General features: G+C 53.2%; 1 protein-coding gene across 1 annotated transcript in view; it reads right to left on the bottom strand.

The window, feature by feature from the left end:
* The window catches only part of LOC138975063 (ELKS/Rab6-interacting/CAST family member 1-like), a 271931-nt gene that overhangs the window by 60061 nt on the left and 196798 nt on the right, over positions 1–15072 (bottom strand). The gene's annotated exons all lie outside the window — the stretch shown is intronic.

Below are 15072 nucleotides of genomic sequence, written 5' to 3'. Positions count from 1 at the left end.
GACATACACACTGAGAGACGGACAGCCAGACATACACACTGAGAGACGGACAGCCAGACATACACACTGAGAGACGGACAGACAGACATACACACTGAGAGACGGACAGCCAGACATACACACTGAGAGACGGACAGACAGACATACACACTGAGAGACGGACAGACAGACATACACACTGAGAGACGGACAGGCAGACATACACACTGAGAGACGGACAGACAGACATACACACTGAGAGACGGACAGACAGACATACACACTGAGAGACGGACAGCCAGACATACACACTGAGAGACGGACAGCCAGACATACACACTGAGAGACGGACAGCCAGACATACACACTGAGAGACGGACAGACAGACATACACACTGAGAGACGGACAGACAGACATACACACTGAGAGACGGACAGCCAGACATACACACTGAGAGACGGACAGCCAGACATACACACTGAGAGACGGACAGCCAGACATACACACTGACAGACGGACAGCCAGACATACACACTGAGAGACGGACAGCCAGACATACACACTGACAGACGGACAGACAGACATACACACTGAGAGACGGACAGCCAGACATACACACTGAGAGACGGACAGCCAGACATACACACTGAGAGACGGACAGCCAGACATACACACTGACAGACGGACAGCCAGACATACACACTGAGAGACGGACAGCCAGACATACACACTGAGAGACGGACAGCCAGACATACACACTGACAGACGGACAGCCAGACATACACACTGAGAGACGGACAGCCAGACATACACACTGAGAGACGGACAGACAGACATACACACTGAGAGACGGACAGCCAGACATACACACTGAGAGACGGACAGACAGACATACACACTGACAGACGGACAGACAGACATACACACTGAGAGACGGACAGCCAGACATACACACTGAGAGACGGACAGACAGACATACACACTGAGAGACGGACAGCCAGACATACACACTGAGAGACGGACAGACAGACATACACACTGAGAGACGGACAGCCAGACATACACACTGAGAGACGGACAGACAGACATACACACTGACAGACGGACAGACAGACATACACACTGAGAGACGGACAGCCAGACATACACACTGAGAGACGGACAGCCAGACATACACACTGAGAGACGGACAGCCAGACATACACACTGACAGACGGACAGCCAGACATACACACTGAGAGACGGACAGACAGACATACACACTGAGAGACGGACAGCCAGACATACACACTGAGAGACGGACAGCCAGACATACACACTGAGAGACGGACAGCCAGACATACACACTGAGAGACGGACAGCCAGACATACACACTGAGAGACGGACAGCCAGACATACACACTGAGAGACGGACAGCCAGACATACACACTGAGAGACGGACAGCCAGACATACACACTGAGAGACGGACAGCCAGACATACACACTGAGAGACGGACAGCCAGACATACACACTGAGAGACGGACAGCCAGACATACACACTGAGAGACGGACAGCCAGACATACACACTGAGAGACGGACAGCCAGACATACACACTGAGAGACGGACAGCCAGACATACACACTGAGAGACGGACAGCCAGACATACACACTGAGAGACGGACAGCCAGACATACACACTGAGAGACGGACAGCCAGACATACACACTGAGAGACGGACAGACAGACATACACACTGAGAGACGGACAGCCAGACATACACACTGAGAGACGGACAGCCAGACATACACACTGAGAGACGGACAGCCAGACATACACACTGAGAGACGGACAGCCAGACATACACACTGAGAGACGGACAGCCAGACATACACACTGAGAGACGGACAGCCAGACATACACACTGAGAGACGGACAGACAGACATACACACTGAGAGACGGACAGCCAGACATACACACTGAGAGACGGACAGACAGACATACACACTGAGAGACGGACAGCCAGACATACACACTGAGAGACGGACAGCCAGACATACACACTGAGAGACGGACAGACAGACATACACACTGAGAGACGGACAGACAGACATACACACTGAGAGACGGACAGCCAGACATACACACTGAGAGACGGACAGCCAGACATACACACTGAGAGACGGACAGCCAGACATACACACTGAGAGACGGACAGCCAGACATACACACTGAGAGACGGACAGCCAGACATACACACTGAGAGACGGACAGCCAGACATACACACTGAGAGACGGACAGCCAGACATACACACTGAGAGACGGACAGCCAGACATACACACTGAGAGACGGACAGCCAGACATACACACTGAGAGACGGACAGCCAGACATACACACTGAGAGACGGACAGCCAGACATACACACTGAGAGACGGACAGCCAGACATACACACTGAGAGACGGACAGCCAGACATACACACTGAGAGACGGACAGCCAGACATACACACTGAGAGACGGACAGCCAGACATACACACTGAGAGACGGACAGCCAGACATACACACTGAGAGACGGACAGCCAGACATACACACTGAGAGACGGACAGCCAGACATACACACTGAGAGACGGACAGCCAGACATACACACTGAGAGACGGACAGCCAGACATACACACTGAGAGACGGACAGCCAGACATACACACTGAGAGACGGACAGCCAGACATACACACTGAGAGACGGACAGCCAGACATACACACTGAGAGACGGACAGCCAGACATACACACTGAGAGACGGACAGCCAGACATACACACTGAGAGACGGACAGCCAGACATACACACTGAGAGACGGACAGCCAGACATACACACTGAGAGACGGACAGCCAGACATACACACTGAGAGACGGACAGCCAGACATACACACTGAGAGACGGACAGCCAGACATACACACTGAGAGACGGACAGACAGACATACACACTGAGAGACGGACAGCCAGACATACACACTGAGAGACGGACAGCCAGACATACACACTGAGAGACGGACAGCCAGACATACACACTGAGAGACGGACAGACAGACATACACACTGAGAGACGGACAGCCAGACATACACACTGAGAGACGGACAGCCAGACATACACACTGAGAGACGGACAGCCAGACATACACACTGAGAGACGGACAGCCAGACATACACACTGAGAGACGGACAGCCAGACATACACACTGAGAGACGGACAGCCAGACATACACACTGAGAGACGGACAGCCAGACATACACACTGAGAGACGGACAGCCAGACATACACACTGAGAGACGGACAGCCAGACATACACACTGAGAGACGGACAGCCAGACATACACACTGAGAGACGGACAGCCAGACATACACACTGAGAGACGGACAGCCAGACATACACACTGAGAGACGGACAGCCAGACATACACACTGAGAGACGGACAGCCAGACATACACACTGAGAGACGGACAGCCAGACATACACACTGAGAGACGGACAGCCAGACATACACACTGAGAGACGGACAGCCAGACATACACACTGAGAGACGGACAGACAGACATACACACTGAGAGACGGACAGCCAGACATACACACTGAGAGACGGACAGCCAGACATACACACTGAGAGACGGACAGCCAGACATACACACTGAGAGACGGACAGCCAGACATACACACTGAGAGACGGACAGCCAGACATACACACTGAGAGACGGACAGCCAGACATACACACTGAGAGACGGACAGCCAGACATACACACTGAGAGACGGACAGCCAGACATACACACTGAGAGACGGACAGCCAGACATACACACTGAGAGACGGACAGCCAGACATACACACTGAGAGACGGACAGCCAGACATACACACTGAGAGACGGACAGCCAGACATACACACTGAGAGACGGACAGCCAGACATACACACTGAGAGACGGACAGCCAGACATACACACTGAGAGACGGACAGCCAGACATACACACTGAGAGACGGACAGCCAGACATACACACTGAGAGACGGACAGCCAGACATACACACTGAGAGACGGACAGCCAGACATACACACTGAGAGACGGACAGCCAGACATACACACTGAGAGACGGACAGCCAGACATACACACTGAGAGACGGACAGCCAGACATACACACTGAGAGACGGACAGCCAGACATACACACTGAGAGACGGACAGCCAGACATACACACTGAGAGACGGACAGCCAGACATACACACTGAGAGACGGACAGCCAGACATACACACTGAGAGACGGACAGCCAGACATACACACTGAGAGACGGACAGCCAGACATACACACTGAGAGACGGACAGCCAGACATACACACTGAGAGACGGACAGCCAGACATACACACTGAGAGACGGACAGCCAGACATACACACTGAGAGACGGACAGCCAGACATACACACTGAGAGACGGACAGCCAGACATACACACTGAGAGACGGACAGCCAGACATACACACTGAGAGACGGACAGCCAGACATACACACTGAGAGACGGACAGCCAGACATACACACTGAGAGACGGACAGCCAGACATACACACTGAGAGACGGACAGCCAGACATACACACTGAGAGACGGACAGCCAGACATACACACTGAGAGACGGACAGCCAGACATACACACTGAGAGACGGACAGCCAGACATACACACTGAGAGACGGACAGCCAGACATACACACTGAGAGACGGACAGCCAGACATACACACTGAGAGACGGACAGCCAGACATACACACTGAGAGACGGACAGCCAGACATACACACTGAGAGACGGACAGCCAGACATACACACTGAGAGACGGACAGCCAGACATACACACTGAGAGACGGACAGCCAGACATACACACTGAGAGACGGACAGACAGACATACACACTGAGAGACGGACAGCCAGACATACACACTGAGAGACGGACAGACAGACATACACACTGAGAGACGGACAGCCAGACATACACACTGAGAGACGGACAGCCAGACATACACACTGAGAGACGGACAGCCAGACATACACACTGAGAGACGGACAGCCAGACATACACACTGAGAGACGGACAGCCAGACATACACACTGAGAGACGGACAGACAGACATACACACTGAGAGACGGACAGCCAGACATACACACTGAGAGACGGACAGCCAGACATACACACTGAGAGACGGACAGCCAGACATACACACTGAGAGACGGACAGCCAGACATACACACTGAGAGACGGACAGCCAGACATACACACTGAGAGACGGACAGCCAGACATACACACTGAGAGACGGACAGCCAGACATACACACTGAGAGACGGACAGCCAGACATACACACTGAGAGACGGACAGCCAGACATACACACTGAGAGACGGACAGCCAGACATACACACTGAGAGACGGACAGCCAGACATACACACTGAGAGACGGACAGCCAGACATACACACTGAGAGACGGACAGCCAGACATACACACTGAGAGACGGACAGCCAGACATACACACTGAGAGACGGACAGCCAGACATACACACTGAGAGACGGACAGCCAGACATACACACTGAGAGACGGACAGCCAGACATACACACTGAGAGACGGACAGCCAGACATACACACTGAGAGACGGACAGCCAGACATACACACTGAGAGACGGACAGCCAGACATACACACTGAGAGACGGACAGCCAGACATACACACTGAGAGACGGACAGCCAGACATACACACTGAGAGACGGACAGCCAGACATACACACTGAGAGACGGACAGCCAGACATACACACTGAGAGACGGACAGCCAGACATACACACTGAGAGACGGACAGCCAGACATACACACTGAGAGACGGACAGCCAGACATACACACTGAGAGACGGACAGCCAGACATACACACTGAGAGACGGACAGCCAGACATACACACTGAGAGACGGACAGCCAGACATACACACTGAGAGACGGACAGCTAGACATACACACTGAGAGACGGACAGACAGACATACACACTGAGAGACGGACAGCCAGACATACACACTGAGAGACGGACAGCCAGACATACACACTGAGAGACGGACAGCCAGACATACACACTGAGAGACGGACAGCCAGACATACACACTGAGAGACGGACAGCCAGACATACACACTGACAGACGGACAGACAGACATACACACTGAGAGACGGACAGCCAGACATACACACTGAGAGACGGACAGCCAGACATACACACTGAGAGACGGACAGACAGACATACACACTGAGAGACGGACAGCTAGACATACACACTGAGAGACGGACAGACAGACATACACACTGAGAGACGGACAGCCAGACATACACACTGAGAGACGGACAGCCAGACATACACACTGAGAGACGGACAGCCAGACATACACACTGAGAGACGGACAGCCAGACATACACACTGAGAGACGGACAGCCAGACATACACACTGAGAGACGGACAGACAGACATACACACTGAGAGACGGACAGCCAGACATACACACTGAGAGACGGACAGCCAGACATACACACTGAGAGACGGACAGCCAGACATACACACTGAGAGACGGACAGACAGACATACACACTGAGAGACGGACAGCCAGACATACACACTGACAGACGGACAGACAGACATACACACTGAGAGACGGACAGCCAGACATACACACTGAGAGACGGACAGCCAGACATACACACTGAGAGACGGACAGCCAGACATACACACTGAGAGACGGACAGCCAGACATACACACTGAGAGACGGACAGCCAGACATACACACTGAGAGACGGACAGCCAGACACACACACTGAGAGACGGACAGCCAGACATACACACTGAGAGACGGACAGCCAGACATACACACTGAGAGACGGACAGCCAGACATACACACTGAGAGACGGACAGCCAGACATACACACTGAGAGACGGACAGCCAGACATACACACTGAGAGACGGACAGACAGACATACACACTGAGAGACGGACAGCCAGACATACACACTGAGAGACGGACAGCCAGACATACACACTGAGAGACGGACAGCCAGACATACACACTGAGAGACGGACAGACAGACATACACACTGAGAGACGGACAGCCAGACATACACACTGACAGACGGACAGACAGACATACACACTGAGAGACGGACAGACAGACATACACACTGAGAGACGGACAGCCAGACATACACACTGAGAGACGGACAGCCAGACATACACACTGAGAGACGGACAGCCAGACATACACACTGAGAGACGGACAGCCAGACATACACACTGAGAGACGGACAGCCAGACATACACACTGAGAGACGGACAGCCAGACATACACACTGAGAGACGGACAGCCAGACACACACACTGAGAGACGGACAGCCAGACATACACACTGAGAGACGGACAGCCAGACATACACACTGAGAGACGGACAGCCAGACATACACACTGAGAGACGGACAGCCAGACATACACACTGAGAGACGGACAGCCAGACATACACACTGAGAGACGGACAGCCAGACATACACACTGAGAGACGGACAGCCAGACATACACACTGAGAGACGGACAGCCAGACATACACACTGAGAGACGGACAGCCAGACATACACACTGAGAGACGGACAGCCAGACATACACACTGAGAGACGGACAGCCAGACATACACACTGAGAGACGGACAGCCAGACATACACACTGAGAGACGGACAGCCAGACATACACACTGAGAGACGGACAGCCAGACATACACACTGAGAGACGGACAGACAGACATACACACTGAGAGACGGACAGCCAGACATACACACTGAGAGACGGACAGCCAGACATACACACTGAGAGACGGACAGCCAGACATACACACTGAGAGACGGACAGCCAGACATACACACTGAGAGACGGACAGCCAGACATACACACTGAGAGACGGACAGCCAGACATACACACTGAGAGACGGACAGCCAGACATACACACTGAGAGACGGACAGCCAGACATACACACTGAGAGACGGACAGACAGACATACACACTGAGAGACGGACAGCCAGACATACACACTGAGAGACGGACAGCCAGACATACACACTGAGAGACGGACAGCCAGACATACACACTGAGAGACGGACAGCCAGACATACACACTGAGAGACGGACAGCCAGACATACACACTGAGAGACGGACAGCCAGACATACACACTGAGAGACGGACAGCCAGACATACACACTGAGAGACGGACAGCCAGACATACACACTGAGAGACGGACAGCCAGACATACACACTGAGAGACGGACAGCCAGACATACACACTGAGAGACGGACAGCCAGACATACACACTGAGAGACGGACAGCCAGACATACACACTGAGAGACGGACAGCCAGACATACACACTGAGAGACGGACAGACAGACATACACACTGAGAGACGGACAGCCAGACATACACACTGAGAGACGGACAGCCAGACATACACACTGAGAGACGGACAGCCAGACATACACACTGAGAGACGGACAGCCAGACATACACACTGAGAGACGGACAGCCAGACATACACACTGAGAGACGGACAGCCAGACATACACACTGACAGACGGACAGCCAGACATACACACTGAGAGACGGACAGCCAGACATACACACTGACAGACGGACAGCCAGACATACACACTGAGAGACGGACAGCCAGACATACACACTGAGAGACGGACAGCCAGACATACACACTGAGAGACGGACAGCCAGACATACACACTGAGAGACGGACAGCCAGACATACACACTGAGAGACGGACAGCCAGACATACACACTGAGAGACGGACAGCCAGACATACACACTGAGAGACGGACAGCCAGACATACACACTGAGAGACGGACAGCCAGACATACACACTGAGAGACGGACAGCCAGACATACACACTGAGAGACGGACAGCCAGACATACACACTGAGAGACGGACAGCCAGACATACACACTGAGAGACGGACAGACAGACATACACACTGAGAGACGGACAGCCAGACATACACACTGAGAGACGGACAGCCAGACATACACACTGAGAGACGGACAGCCAGACATACACACTGAGAGACGGACAGACAGACATACACACTGAGAGACGGACAGCCAGACATACACACTGAGAGACGGACAGACAGACATACACACTGAGAGACGGACAGACAGACATACACACTGAGAGACGGACAGCCAGACATACACACTGAGAGACGGACAGCCAGACATACACACTGAGAGACGGACAGCCAGACATACACACTGAGAGACGGACAGCCAGACATACACACTGAGAGACGGACAGCCAGACATACACACTGAGAGACGGACAGCCAGACATACACACTGAGAGACGGACAGCCAGACATACACACTGAGAGACGGACAGCCAGACATACACACTGAGAGACGGACAGCCAGACATACACACTGAGAGACGGACAGCCAGACATACACACTGAGAGACGGACAGCCAGACATACACACTGAGAGACGGACAGCCAGACATACACACTGAGAGACGGACAGCCAGACATACACACTGAGAGACGGACAGCCAGACATACACACTGAGAGACGGACAGCCAGACATACACACTGAGAGACGGACAGCCAGACATACACACTGAGAGACGGACAGCCAGACATACACACTGAGAGACGGACAGCCAGACATACACACTGAGAGACGGACAGCCAGACATACACACTGAGAGACGGACAGCCAGACATACACACTGAGAGACGGACAGCCAGACATACACACTGAGAGACGGACAGACAGACATACACACTGAGAGACGGACAGCCAGACATACACACTGAGAGACGGACAGCCAGACATACACACTGAGAGACGGACAGCCAGACATACACACTGAGAGACGGACAGCCAGACATACACACTGAGAGACGGACAGCCAGACATACACACTGAGAGACGGACAGCCAGACATACACACTGAGAGACGGACAGACAGACATACACACTGAGAGACGGACAGCCAGACATACACACTGAGAGACGGACAGCCAGACATACACACTGAGAGACGGACAGCCAGACATACACACTGAGAGACGGACAGCCAGACATACACACTGAGAGACGGACAGCCAGACATACACACTGAGAGACGGACAGACAGACATACACACTGAGAGACGGACAGCCAGACATACACACTGAGAGACGGACAGCCAGACATACACACTGAGAGACGGACAGCCAGACATACACACTGAGAGACGGACAGCCAGACATACACACTGAGAGACGGACAGCCAGACATACACACTGAGAGACGGACAGCCAGACATACACACTGAGAGACGGACAGCCAGACATACACACTGAGAGACGGACAGCCAGACATACACACTGAGAGACGGACAGCCAGACATACACACTGAGAGACGGACAGCCAGACATACACACTGAGAGACGGACAGCCAGACATACACACTGAGAGACGGACAGCCAGACATACACACTGAGAGACGGACAGCCAGACATACACACTGAGAGACGGACAGCCAGACATACACACTGAGAGACGGACAGCCAGACATACACACTGAGAGACGGACAGCCAGACATACACACTGAGAGACGGACAGACAGACATACACACTGAGAGACGGACAGCCAGACATACACACTGAGAGACGGACAGCCAGACATACACACTGAGAGACGGACAGCCAGACATACACACTGAGAGACGGACAGCCAGACATACACACTGAGAGACGGACAGCCAGACATACACACTGAGAGACGGACAGCCAGACATACACACTGAGAGACGGACAGCCAGACATACACACTGAGAGACGGACAGCCAGACATACACACTGAGAGACGGACAGCCAGACATACACACTGAGAGACGGACAGCCAGACATACACACTGAGAGACGGACAGCCAGACATACACACTGAGAGACGGACAGACAGACATACACACTGAGAGACGGACAGCCAGACATACACACTGAGAGACGGACAGCCAGACATACACACTGAGAGACGGACAGCCAGACATACACACTGAGAGACGGACAGCCAGACATACACACTGAGAGACGGACAGCCAGACATACACACTGAGAGACGGACAGACAGACATACACACTGAGAGACGGACAGCCAGACATACACACTGAGAGACGGACAGCCAGACATACACACTGAGAGACGGACAGCCAGACATACACACTGAGAGACGGACAGCCAGACATACACACTGAGAGACGGACAGCCAGACATACACACTGAGAGACGGACAGCCAGACATACACACTGAGAGACGGACAGCCAGACATACACACTGAGAGACGGACAGCCAGACATACACACTGAGAGACGGACAGCCAGACATACACACTGAGAGACGGACAGCCAGACATACACACTGAGAGACGGACAGCCAGACATACACACTGAGAGACAGACAGCCAGACATACACACTGAGAGACAGACAGCCAGACATACACACTGAGAGACGGACAGCCAGACATACACACTGAGAGACGGACAGCCAGACATACACACTGAGAGACGGACAGCCAGACATACACACTGAGAGACGGACAGCCAGACATACACACTGAGAGACGGACAGACAGACATACACACTGAGAGACGGACAGCCAGACATACACACTGAGAGACGGACAGCCAGACATACACACTGAGAGACGGACAGCCAGACATACACACTGAGAGACGGACAGCCAGACATACACACTGAGAGACGGACAGCCAGACATACACACTGAGAGACGGACAGCCAGACATACACACTGAGAGACGGACAGCCAGACATACACACTGAGAGACGGACAGCCAGACATACACACTGACAGACGGACAGCCAGACATACACACTGAGAGACGGACAGCCAGACATACACACTGAGAGACGGACAGCCAGACATACACACTGAGAGACGGACAGCCAGACATACACACTGACAGACGGACAGCCAGACATACACACTGAGAGACGGACAGCCAGACATACACACTGAGAGACGGACAGCCAGACATACACACTGAGAGACGGACAGCCAGACATACACACTGAGAGACGGACAGCCAGACATACACACTGAGAGACGGACAGCCAGACATACACACTGAGAGACGGACAGCCAGACATACACACTGAGAGACGGACAGCCAGACATACACACTGAGAGACGGACAGACAGACATACACACTGAGAGACGGACAGCCAGACATACACACTGAGAGACGGACAGCCAGACATACACACTGAGAGACGGACAGCCAGACATACACACTGAGAGACGGACAGCCAGACATACACACTGAGAGACGGACAGCCAGACATACACACTGAGAGACGGACAGACAGACATACACACTGAGAGACGGACAGACAGACATACACACTGAGAGACGGACAGCCAGACATACACACTGAGAGACGGACAGCCAGACATACACACTGAGAGACGGACAGCCAGACATACACACTGAGAGACGGACAGCCAGACATACACACTGAGAGACGGACAGCCAGACATACACACTGAGAGACGGACAGCCAGACATACACACTGAGAGACGGACAGCCAGACATACACACTGAGAGACGGACAGCCAGACATACACACTGAGAGACGGACAGCCAGACATACACACTGAGAGACGGACAGCCAGACATACACACTGAGAGACGGACAGCCAGACATACACACTGAGAGACGGACAGCCAGACATACACACTGAGAGACGGACAGCCAGACATACACACTGAGAGACGGACAGCCAGACATACACACTGAGAGACGGACAGCCAGACATACACACTGAGAGACGGACAGCCAGACATACACACTGAGAGACGGACAGCCAGACATACACACTGAGAGACGGACAGCCAGACATACACACTGAGAGACGGACAGCCAGACATACACACTGAGAGACGGACAGCCAGACATACACACTGAGAGACGGACAGCCAGACATACACACTGAGAGACGGACAGCCAGACATACACACTGAGAGACGGACAGCCAGACATACACACTGAGAGACGGACAGCCAGACATACACACTGAGAGACGGACAGCCAGACATACACACTGAGAGACGGACAGCCAGACATACACACTGAGAGACGGACAGCCAGACATACACACTGAGAGACGGACAGCCAGACATACACACTGAGAGACGGACAGCCAGACATACACACTGAGAGACGGACAGCCAGACATACACACTGAGAGACGGACAGCCAGACATACACACTGAGAGACGGACAGCCAGACATACACACTGAGAGACGGACAGCCAGACATACACACTGAGAGACGGACAGCCAGACATACACACTGAGAGACGGACAGCCAGACATACACACTGAGAGACGGACAGCCAGACATACACACTGAGAGACGGACAGCCAGACATACACACTGAGAGACGGACAGCCAGACATACACACTGAGAGACGGACAGCCAGACATACACACTGAGAGACGGACAGCCAGACATACACACTGAGAGACGGACAGCCAGACATACACACTGAGAGACGGACAGCCAGACATACACACTGAGAGACGGACAGCCAGACATACACACTGAGAGACGGACAGCCAGACATACACACTGAGAGACGGACAGCCAGACATACACACTGAGAGACGGACAGCCAGACATACACACTGAGAGACGGACAGCCAGACATACACACTGAGAGACGGACAGCCAGACATACACACTGAGAGACGGACAGCCAGACATACACACTGAGAGACGGACAGCCAGACATACACACTGAGAGACGGACAGCCAGACATACACACTGAGAGACGGACAGCCAGACATACACACTGAGAGACGGACAGCCAGACATACACACTGAGAGACGGACAGCCAGACATACACACTGAGAGACGGACAGCCAGACATACACACTGAGAGACGGACAGCCAGACATACACACTGAGAGACGGACAGCCAGACATACACACTGAGAGACGGACAGCCAGACATACACACTGAGAGACGGACAGCCAGACATACACACTGAGAGACGGACAGCCAGACATACACACTGAGAGACGGACAGCCAGACATACACACTGAGAGACGGACAGCCAGACATACACACTGAGAGACGGACAGCCAGACATACACACTGAGAGACGGACAGCCAGACATACACACTGAGAGACGGACAGCCAGACATACACACTGAGAGACGGACAGCCAGACATACACACTGAGAGACGGACAGCCAGACATACACACTGAGAGACGGACAGCCAGACATACACACTGAGAGACGGACAGCCAGACATACACACTGAGAGACGGACAGCCAGACATACACACTGAGAGACGGACAGCCAGACATACACACTGAGAGACGGACAGCCAGACATACACACTGAGAGACGGACAGCCAGACATACACACTGAGAGACGGACAGCCAGACATACACACTGAGAGACGGACAGCCAGACATACACACTGAGAGACGGACAGCCAGACATACACACTGAGAGACGGACAGCCAGACATACACACTGAGAGACGGACAGCCAGACATACACACTGAGAGACGGACAGCCAGACATACACATTGAGAGACGGACAGCCAGACATACACACTGAGAGACGGACAGCCAGACATACACACTGAGAGACGGACAGCCAGACATACACACTGAGAGACGGACAGCCAGACATACACACTGAGAGACGGACAGCCAGACATACACACTGAGAGACGGACAGCCAGACATACACACTGAGAGACGGACAGACAGACATACACACTGAGAGACGGACAGCCAGACATACACACAGAGAGACGGACAGCCAGACATACACACTGAGAGACGGACAGCTAGACATACACACTGAGAGACGGACAGCCAGACATACACACTGAGAGACGGACAGACAGACATACACACTGAGAGACGGACAGCTAGACATACA

Source organism: Littorina saxatilis, linkage group LG9, assembly GCF_037325665.1.
Source record: "Littorina saxatilis isolate snail1 linkage group LG9, US_GU_Lsax_2.0, whole genome shotgun sequence".
In the NCBI taxonomy this organism is placed as follows: Eukaryota; Metazoa; Mollusca; class Gastropoda; order Littorinimorpha; family Littorinidae; genus Littorina; species Littorina saxatilis.
Note: the sequence above shows the minus strand (reverse complement) of the source record. Positions and strands in the feature narration are given on the sequence as shown.